We start from the raw sequence: 10,277 nt of genomic DNA on the forward strand, positions 1-10,277 counted from the left end.
GTCTCCTTTTCCCCCAGGCTAAAAATACCCATCTCCTTCAACCAGCTCTCATAAGGCTTGGTTTCCAGACCCTTGATCATCTTGGTTGTCCTCCTCTGCACACATTCCAGTTTGTCAACATCCTTCTTAAATTATGGCAACCAGAACTGGACACAGTATTCCAGGTGTGGTCTGAACAAGGCAGCATAGGGTAGAACTATGACTTCCATAGATCTGGACATTATACTTCTGTTGATGCAGCCCAGCATAAATTAAACTAGCAAAAAGGGTGGTGTAACTCAATCTCCATTACAGATAGGTAGCCGTGTTGGTCTGCCATAGTCAAAACAAAAAAAATTCCTTCCAGTAGCACCTTAAATACCAACTAAGTTAGTTCTTGGTATGAGCTTTCGTGTGCATGCACACTTCTTCAGATACACTGAAACAGAAGATACACTGTGTATCTTCAGATACACAGAAATCTCCATTGAAAGGCTTGTTTTCCCTCCAACAGGCTTACACAGCCTAGCTCCTGAATGGAGTTTGAGTCTGGAATACTTTGTCCCTGCTTACCTGAAAACAACTTCTTGTGTTCAGGATTATACCCTAATTTAGGTCCATTAATTACAATGGTCTTGAAAATTCCTCAGCAACATCCCCACCCAAATCTCTCCTCCTCATGTTATTCAGCGAAGCCTTGATCTCTAATATTTTCTGGGTGCCTTCCTGGCACGACACATAATAGAATCGAGTAAGTTCTTTTCAGTTGCTCTTCTCATGATCCTTGGAACCATATTTCATTGAAAGGAAAATCTGTGATCCTTATGTAATCTTTCAATTAGAGCCGTAGCAACATTTGGAGAGAAGAATAGCTTTTCAACTTCTGGAGGGCAGTCTAAATAAATTGCCGCTTGTCAAAGACTCTGGTTGCATGTGGTGATTTTCTGACATTCAGATGCTTTTTTGTGTGTGCATTTATGGGAGGAAATTGGAATGCAGGCAGAGTCGTCCTGCTGGAATTTTAAATAGTCTCGGAGAGTTAGTATTCTTCCTCACTTGGCATTTTCTTCTGACTTCGGCACAAGAAACAGCAGGCAGCTCTCATTGTATTGCCTCTCTCTTCCTCTCAGATGATTTGTCAGCCTTAGAGGTCATTTGAAGATTTCTACCTGGTGGATTTTGCTAAGGAGGTTTCATTCTTGAAAAGACAACGTGTATTCTTGGGATGGTTTATAGCCTGACAGTTGGCAGATTCTTTCAAAGGGACAGAGAGAGAGTGAGAAAAAGGAGTATTGAAACAGATTCTGGGCACAGGTAACTAACCCCTCTTTCCCCTCCTTCTGTTGTTTCCTGGACGGGCAAGATTTTTGGGCTCAAATGTTTACTTGATTTTACAAAAACAACAAGCATTGAGGTGCCCCAATTAATGAGATTATTATTATTTTAAGATTTAAAAGCTGGATTTTGCTAGTCCATTCACAGGTGGTGAAGTGGGGCAAGGAGAGGGCATTCAGATGCTGTGGTGGCTGACTGATTTTAACAACAACAACAACAACAATAACAACAACACAGTGTTGCTCTGATGGGACCGGCCAGCAATATTTTTCAATAGCTATATTGTTCATTTAAAAATTAAAAAACAAGAGAGATTCTTGAATTAATAGCCCCCTCATGGGAAAACAAAGCCACATGGGGCAATTATTCGCAGGGTGGATGTTCAAAAGGAAGTTAATGTGCCAATCCCTCACTTGGGATGATGAGGAAGTGACAAAATGGCTGAACTGGCAAGCATTTAACTTTCATTTTACGTTGGCCAAGGATCTTTGCTGAACTTTACTTGTGAGTAGTCATTCTAGAAAGGTCTCAGCCATGGGGAAAGACAGTACAGTGGTACCTCGGGTTAAGTACTTAATTCGTTCCGGAGGTCCGTTCTTAACCTGAAACTGTTCTTAACCTGAAGCACCACTTTAGCTAATGGGGCCTCCTGCTGCTGCCGCCGCGCCGCAGGAGCCCGATTTCTGTTCTTATCCTGAAGCAAAGTTCTTAACCTGAAGCACTATTTCTGGGTTAGCGGAGTCTGTAACCTGAAGCGTATGTAACCTGAAGCGTATGTAATCTGAGGTACCACTGTACTTGTTTACATGGCACTATAGTAAATGCTGTGTGGAGCCCCTGTTTTAATGCAGTGGTTGGCTATCTGAGGGGAAACAATCAGTCTATCCAGATGTTCCTTTTCCTCACTCAGTTAAAATTACATGAGGGATAGCATGGTGATAGCTCTGGCATGATCTCCCCCTTGCTTACAACAGTCTGTGATTTGAAGACCAAACCTCCTGCACTCAGGGAAGCTTTTCTGAGTTTAGGACCCTGCATAACCAGGAGTAGCCAACATGTTGTCATTCAGATGTTGATGGACTCCAACTCCCATTAACCTCATCCAGCTTGGCCCAATGGTCAGGGATAATGGGAGTTACAGCTGGAGGCACCGTGTTGGCTGTTGCTGCTCTCAATCACACAGGGAGTTGGGCAAGTCCAAAGAGACTCATACCTGCAAAACTCTGCCCTTCAGCTCAAAGGGAAGGTGATGCTTGGAGAGGGTGGGGCTTGCTGGAACCACCTTTCCCCTCCCAATCTCTCCATGACTTTATCAGATGAGGAATGCCTGATTTAGTGCCTCAGCAGCACTAAAAGACCCAGTGTGGGATCAACTCTAGTTACAGAGATTTCAGCCTTTCTGAATTCCTTGGTCTCTGGAGAGAAGCTATAGAAGGAGACCAGGATGGTGCTGCTCTGTCTAAAGCTTGATTTACTGCTGCTCAAGCTGTTTGAGATCCTTGAATAAAGACTACTGTGGAATGACAAAGTGCCCATCTAATTTCTGCGCGTCGAAGCTTCATCTCTAAATCTGTGAAACGCCTGGTAAGCAAAATCATACAGGAAGCACTGGGATATTTCCTTGCTTTTTCAGATATGATTATCAGATGGTTTCCATGCCAGCATTTTCTCTTTTTTTATGACATTGCAATCAGGCCTGGATGTGAATGAATGGGGCATCATCAATCAAAAATATGGTGGGTCTGATACATTTTTGTTGTTGCCTTCCCATCCCATCCCACTCACCCCCCAGTTGCAGCATCACTAGGTGAAAACAAGCCTGCAAATATCGCACAGAGGTTGTCAGGCTTTCTGACATGCCCAGGTAGGGAAACCTCCCATGGAGCAATTCATCACCTTTTTAATCCTTTTAACGCCAATGGAGACATGCCAAACCCACTTCCAAGCTGATCTGCATTGCCACTTTCAGAGCTTATAGGTCATCTTGGGGGAAATGGTACATGGTTGCCAAAGAACCAATTCAGTGAAATTTATTAAACTTCCCCTATCTCACGCTCTCTATAATACCCACCCACAAAGGCCATGCCTCCCATTATTATCCTGGTATCAAGAGCTTAGGGCATCAAACAAAACCCCCTGGGAGGATACATTAAACTCCATTTCCGGAACCTCGCAGGAAATTTGCAACCCATAATAATCTTTGAGGAAAGATTTACTGAATCTTAAAAGTAAGAGGAATACATTTTCCACTCCGCTGAAATAGTTATTTTGACTAGTCAGCTGCACAGTGCTCTGTTGTGCATCATAGGCATGTATGTACTGCGGCATTGGCATGTGGGGAGTAGAGTCTATGCTGAGAGCACATGATTTGCATTCGGAAAGCCATATTTCAGTCTCCAGCATCTCTAGTGAACAAGATTATGCTTCCAGAAGAAATATTTGCCTCAGAAGATGCCCTTGTTGGCTCGGATAGGGACAAGCAGGGCTTTTCTTCAGCCGGAACTTGCCGGAACTCAGTTCCGGCTCCTCTCAGGTGGCAGCCATTGCCATTCTAAGAGAATGAGGAAGGAGTTCATTGTAAATTTTGGCACCCCTTTTTCTAGAAAAATAGGACTGAAGACGACCTTAGTTTGGTTGTCTATGCATTTCCTGTTAGATGATTCTGGGGTGCCTGACTATGGGTTGGCTTGGGGTCATTTGTATTCAGCACCATCAAACACATACCTGAGCACACAAGCAATGGCATTTGGGATGATATATTTTATGATGAGGGGTATGTGTGTTTACTGGCAAGGGGAACTGTCTTTCAACACGACAGACCAAAGCTACATGCAGCATATGGGATGACTGCATTAACCAGCTCATTTTGCTAATCGAGCTGGTGACTTTGACAGGATCACGGCAGATTTAACAGCCTGGTATGATGTGCTAACGAAGTCCCCAAACCCCAAACTCCCTCTTATAAGGTATACGAAACTGTTCGACATGATTGTCATAAACGGTTGTTTACCTTTTCCAAATGTCAGAATCAAGGTGATAGTTTAGACACACAAATGACTCACAGGGGCTTCTGTTTAAACAATTATGTTGACAATTAAGTGTACATAAGAACAATGGTCTCATCACACCGAAGCTGAAAGAATATCCTTCTCCTGCATGGTTACAAAGACAGCTTTAACACAAGTTTTATTCAGCTCATGCTCTCAGCTCTAGAGAATCCGTCTTGAATGCCACAAGATGGTGGATGTGTTTGATAACTCTTTCATTATTATTTGCTTCTGCCGTGGATGGCCAATAGGATCTGGTCCCTGAAGAGAGATATGATACATACAGCCATATCAGGGGAAAAACAACACCACGATCTAAAAACTTGATATATCCAGGAGCACCTGACTAAACTTGGGATTTTCCTGAAGCATAAATTTTGGCTGAGCAAACCAAAGGAATAACACTCAGATAGAGCTCAGATAGAGCAAGGATTATTTTGAGATCAATATGAACACCACAGTGGAAAAAAGAACTATCTGGGACGCAAGTAAGGCCGTGATGAGGGGGTTCCTGATACAACAGAACACAGTAAAGAAAAGGAAACAAAACGAAAGGAAAGATAAAATTTTGGAAAAAATCAAGGAGTTGGAGAAGAAGTTAAGACTTAATCCGAAGTCCCAGCCGATTCTGAGAGAAATCAAACTTTACCAAGCACAGTATTGTAAACTGATAAATCAGGAAATAGAATGGAAAATCAAACTAATGAAACAAAAAACTTTTGAGTCGGCTAATAAATGTGGAAAACTGCTAGCTTGGCAGTTGAAGAGGAGACAAAAGTTAAACACAGTGACAAACTTAGAGATTGAAGGAAGATGTATCCAGAACCCCGGAGAGATTAGAAAGTGTTTCCAGAGATATTTCAAAAAATTATACACTCAAGGGCCACAAGATGAAGCAGCGATTAAACAATTTCTAAAGACAAATGGACTGGCAAAGTTGTCAGAAGAAAATAGATCAATTCTGAATGGCAAAATAACACGACAAGAGATTGAGCAGGCCATCCAAAATATGAAACAGGGCAAATCACCAGGACCAGATGGGCTGACCTCCAAGTATTATAAGACATTGAAAGACTATTTGATACAACCACTGATGGAGGTCAGCAATGAAATTTTAGAGGGGAAGAAGGCGCCAGAATCGTGGAAAGAAGCTTTCATCACATTGATACCAAAATCGGAAACTGAAAAGACACAGCTTAAGAACTACCGTCCCATCTCCCTTTTAAATGTGGATTACAAAATATTCGCAGACGTTTTGGCAAGTAGATTCAAGAGGGTTTTAAACAAAGTAATCCATAAAGACCAGGCAGGCTTTCTCCCAGGTAGACATATGTCTGCCAATACAAGGAACATTATAGATATATTGGAGCTTTTACAAACAGACATAAATACTAAAGCTGTTTTAATTTTTATAGACGCGGAGAAGGCCTTTGATAACATATCCTGGAAGTTTATGAAAGGGAATCTAAAAGAAATGGGAGTGGGCCGGGGGTTTGAGAATGGGATTGATGCAATATATTCAGAACAAAAGGCTAAACTGATAGTTAACAATGTGGTTACAGAAGAGTTTAAAATTGAAAAAGGAACACGACAAGGCTGTCCGATTTCCCCGTTACTATTTATCTCGGTCCTGGAGGTGCTCTTGAACACGATTAGAGGGGACAGGTTGGTGGAAGGGATACAGGTCGGAGCGAAACAATACAAACTTAAAGCGTTTGCAGATGACTTAGTTCTGACATTACAGGAGCCAGAATCTAGTACGAAAAGAGTACTACAACTAATCCAGGATTTTGGTCGGGTGGCGGGATTTAAACTAAATAAGCAAAAAACCAAGGTGTTGGGAAAAAACTTGACAGATATTGAGTCGGAACGGTTTCAGAGAGAGACAGAGTTAACTGTGGTTAAGAAAGTTAAATACCTAGGGGTAAACATAACAGCAAAGAATTTGAGTCTGTTTAAAGATAATTATGAAAAATGTTGGTCTGAAATTAAGAGAGACTTGGATAGCTGGTCAAAACTGAAACTTTCATTGTTAGGTCGAATAGCTGCTATTAAGATGAATGTAGTGCCAAAAATGTTATTTTTGTTTCAGACATTGCAGATTGTAGATAAAACGGAGTGCTTCCGGAAGTGGCAGAAAGATATCTCCAAATTTGTCTGGCAGGGCAAAAAGCCCAGAATTAAGTTTAAGATATTAACGGACGCAAAAGAAAGAGGGGGCTTTGCCCTGCCAGACTTAAAGTTGTACTATGAAGCCGCAGCTTTCTGCTGGCTAAAAGACTGGCTACTTCTGGAGGACACGGATGTGCTGGATTTGGAAGGTTTTAACAATGCATTTGGATGGCATGCATATTTATGGTATGACAAGGTTAAGACCAACAAGGTCTTTAAGAACCATATTGTCAGAAAAGCAATATTTAATGTCTGGACAAGATACAAAGACTTATTAGAAAACAAAACACCGAGGTGGCTGTCACCTTTGGAGGCCAAGGCCCGAAAAAGACCCAATATGGAGGCCAATTGGCCAAAATATTGGGAAATACTAGAAAGGGATGGAGACAATTGGAAACTGCAGAGTTTAGAGAAAATGAAAGATAAAGTGCGAGACTGGTTACACTATGCTCAGACTAAGGAAGTGTTTAAGATTGATAAAAAGTTAGGATTCCAGGTGGAGAAATCGAAACTGGAGACAGAACTGCTAGAACCTAAGACCAAGGTACTTTCAAAAATGTATAACTTGCTGCTGAAATGGAACACACAAGACGAATTGGTTAAATCGGCTATGATAAAGTGGGCTCAGGATATTGGGCACAACATTATGTTTGAGGACTGGGAAAGGTTATGGACTACCGGGCTGAACTTCACAGCATGTAATGCTCTGAAGGAAAATGTAATGAAAATGATATATAGATGGTACATGACCCCAGTGAAATTGGCTAAAATACACCATTCGTCTGATAACAAATGTTGGAAATGTAAGGAAAATGAAGGAACATTCTTTCACCTCTGGTGGACCTGCCCTAAAGTGAAGGCCTTTTGGGAAATGATATATAATGAGTTAAAAAAGGTATTTAAGTATACCTTCACCAAGAAACCAGAGGCCTTCCTTCTGGGCATGGTCGGCCAGAACGTGTTAAAGAAGGATAGAACATTTTTTATGTACGCTACAACGGCGGCAAGGATACTTATTGCTAAGAGTTGGAAAACCCAAGATCTACCAACACTGGAAGAATGGCAGATGCAGCTGATGGACTATATGCAACTGGCCGAGATGACTGGCAGAATCCGCGACCTGGGAGAGGAGAGGGTTGAAGAAGACTGGAAGAAATTTAAGATTTATTTACAAAAGTATTGTAATTTGGTTGAATCCTAACAAGGAAGCCAGAGCAGAAATAACTGTCTACCATTAAATTATAATTTTTTATTTGAGTTTAACCTAAACATTGCACTTAAGAGTATAAACAAGATGATAATTTGCTTGGAAAAATTCGTTTTTAATGATGAGAGTGGAAGCGGGAGACGTGAGGGAGTCCGCAATAGAATGAAAAGATGTTATGAAACCTATTTTGTTTGTTAAATATGTATCTGTAAAAAATCTTAATAAAAATTTTTATTAAAAAAAAAAAAAAAAAAAGAGCTCACGAGTTCACAGTCCAGTTCGGGGGCATGGGACAGAGGACAGGGGGCAAACCCCTAAGCTCAGGGAGCCAAATGCAGCTCCCCACTCTTCTCTCCCCACTCCTCACCTCTCTCTCTGCTCCCAGGACGCTCTCCTAGAGTGCTTTTGCTTGGTTCTAATGACCTAATTTCCACATTACATTAAACCATATTTTAAAATAAACTATAGTTTAATGTGAACAAGGGAGGGGAGGAAGCATATGGAAGTGATATGCCGTCCCTTCCTGGGTAACTGTATAGAGAAAAAGATGGTGGCCCTATGTACCTATTGGGACAGCCATTTTTTTTCCTATACAATATCCCTGGTGGCCTTACAGGTATATAACACCCAGTTCAAGGGCAGGAGGAGGGGCCTTACACTTCGTAGGACTTGGTTTTCAATAGTTTTCAGCAAATGCCACATTTTCAAGTTGCTGCTGCAAGCTGCTAGAAATGGTTTAGAAGAAAGAAAAAAGAAACTGGGAATAAGCCCTTAGACTACCTTGTTAAAGGTAAATGGACCCTTGACCATTAGGTCCAGTCGTGGACGACTCTGGGGTTGCGGCGATCTTCTCGCTTTATTGGCCGAGGGAGCCAGCATACAGCGAACCAGAGCAGCGCATGGAAACGGCGTTTACCTTCCCACCGGAGCGGTACCTATTTATCTACTTGCACTTTGACGTGCTTTCGAACTGCTAGGTTGGCAGGAGCAAGGACAGAGCAATGGGAGCTTACCCTGTCGTGGGGATTCAAATCGCCGACCTTGTGATTAGCAAGTTCTAGGCTCTGTGGTTTAACCCACAGCACCACCAGCATCCCACTTACCTTGGAAAGTGCTTCCAAAACTATTCCAACCTGTTGAAAGTGTGGCAGTTTTAAATGTTTTTAAAATGAATTTCTCTGAATGCAAATCTGCATAGACTTGGGAAGGAACAAGCTTGGCGGTCTACTCATGGGCAAGGGACATGGGTTGGAGAAAGATGGTTTCGTCTATCACTACCTAAGATGTTATTGGAATCCAGCTGTCATCCTGCCCTACCCAACATGGCCAATGGTCAGGAACAATAGAATCATAGAGTTGTAGAGTTGGATGGAACCCAACTCAAGTGTTCATGGAAGATAAGCATCTCCCTCTGAGCATCTCCAATGAAAGAGAGTCCATCACCCTCTGAGGGGGACCATTCCACTGTCAAATAGCTCTTACCATCATAAACAAGCTAGCTCCCTCTTCTGTATAACAGCCCTGTAAATATTTGAAGCTGGGTGTTCTATCTCCTTTCAGTCTACTGAAGTCCACTGAGGAATAGATTGGCTACCTCTGTCCTAGAATAACAGTCTTTCCTGTTTTGGTAGATTCCTCCCAATGGCTTCTATATTTCTTTGATTTTCTAGTTGTCTGCTGCAGTCGTAACTCGTAGTTCAAGCTGACCTTCTTTCTGCCTGGGCACATAAACAAGGGAGAAGGAGCCATGTCCTCAACACTGAAGGGATTTCTTTCGTGTTCAAACTCATGTTTGCATACAGGAGTCACAAGTTTGTTGTCTATTGTTTGTTTGTGCATCTTAAGCATCTTTAAGCTTGAGCTTTTGGGCAAATAGACTGCTATGTTCCATACAAACCTGTCGTGCTCATTAACTATTTAGCTAATAATAAATGTTTCATGGTGTTGAAGTCAATGCCGCTTAGCATTACTTCGCAAGACAGCTGCTGAGCATTGTGTTCTGTCAATCCCACCTCTCGACCTCTGACTCATCTTCCACCTCAAGCTCGAAAAGGAAAAAGAAGAGAGTTTGAAATGCCAGTTCCAAACCACTAAAAATGAAAGGCATCCCCCGACATGAAATTACATAAATAAAGCATCCAGAATTCTTTGGAAAGCCATGGTCATGGCTGTTACCAGAGAAGAGCTGGGAGGCAAGAAGCCTGCCAAACCAGGAGGCCGCCCCTCATTACTGGACTCCTGTTCACCTTCTCATCACGTCTCCCTTGGTTGCAGCCCATCATGAGCTGAAGGGCAAAGTTCTGCAGGGATGAGACTCCTGGAGTTGTCTAACTTCCTGCATGATTTAGAGCAGTGACATTCAACATTTTGCCCTCCATAGACTGCTATCTTCCTTTCCGAAATCTTAACATGTAGGAAGCAACTCGCCAATGTAGAAATGTATTTTGCCTCTTTTGTGCCTGTCCCCCTCCCATTTTTCCCTGGTAACCCACTAATAATGGCTTGGTCCAGGCAGATTGGCTGGCCTTTCTTCAGGA

General features: G+C 42.2%; 1 long non-coding RNA gene across 1 annotated transcript; it reads left to right on the forward strand.

Annotated features, from left to right (window-relative positions):
• The first annotated feature begins 464 nt into the window (after positions 1-464).
• On the forward strand, positions 465-9,630 carry LOC309370051. The gene is made up of 3 exons (XR_014168392.1): positions 465-1,293; positions 2,948-3,050; positions 9,411-9,630. It is a non-coding gene; the product is annotated as an uncharacterized lncRNA (long non-coding RNA).
• Positions 9,631-10,277: the final 647 nt, after the last annotated feature.

This window comes from Podarcis melisellensis, assembly GCF_964234715.1.
Source record: "Podarcis melisellensis genome assembly, chromosome: 5".
Taxonomy (NCBI): domain Eukaryota; kingdom Metazoa; phylum Chordata; class Lepidosauria; order Squamata; family Lacertidae; genus Podarcis; species Podarcis melisellensis.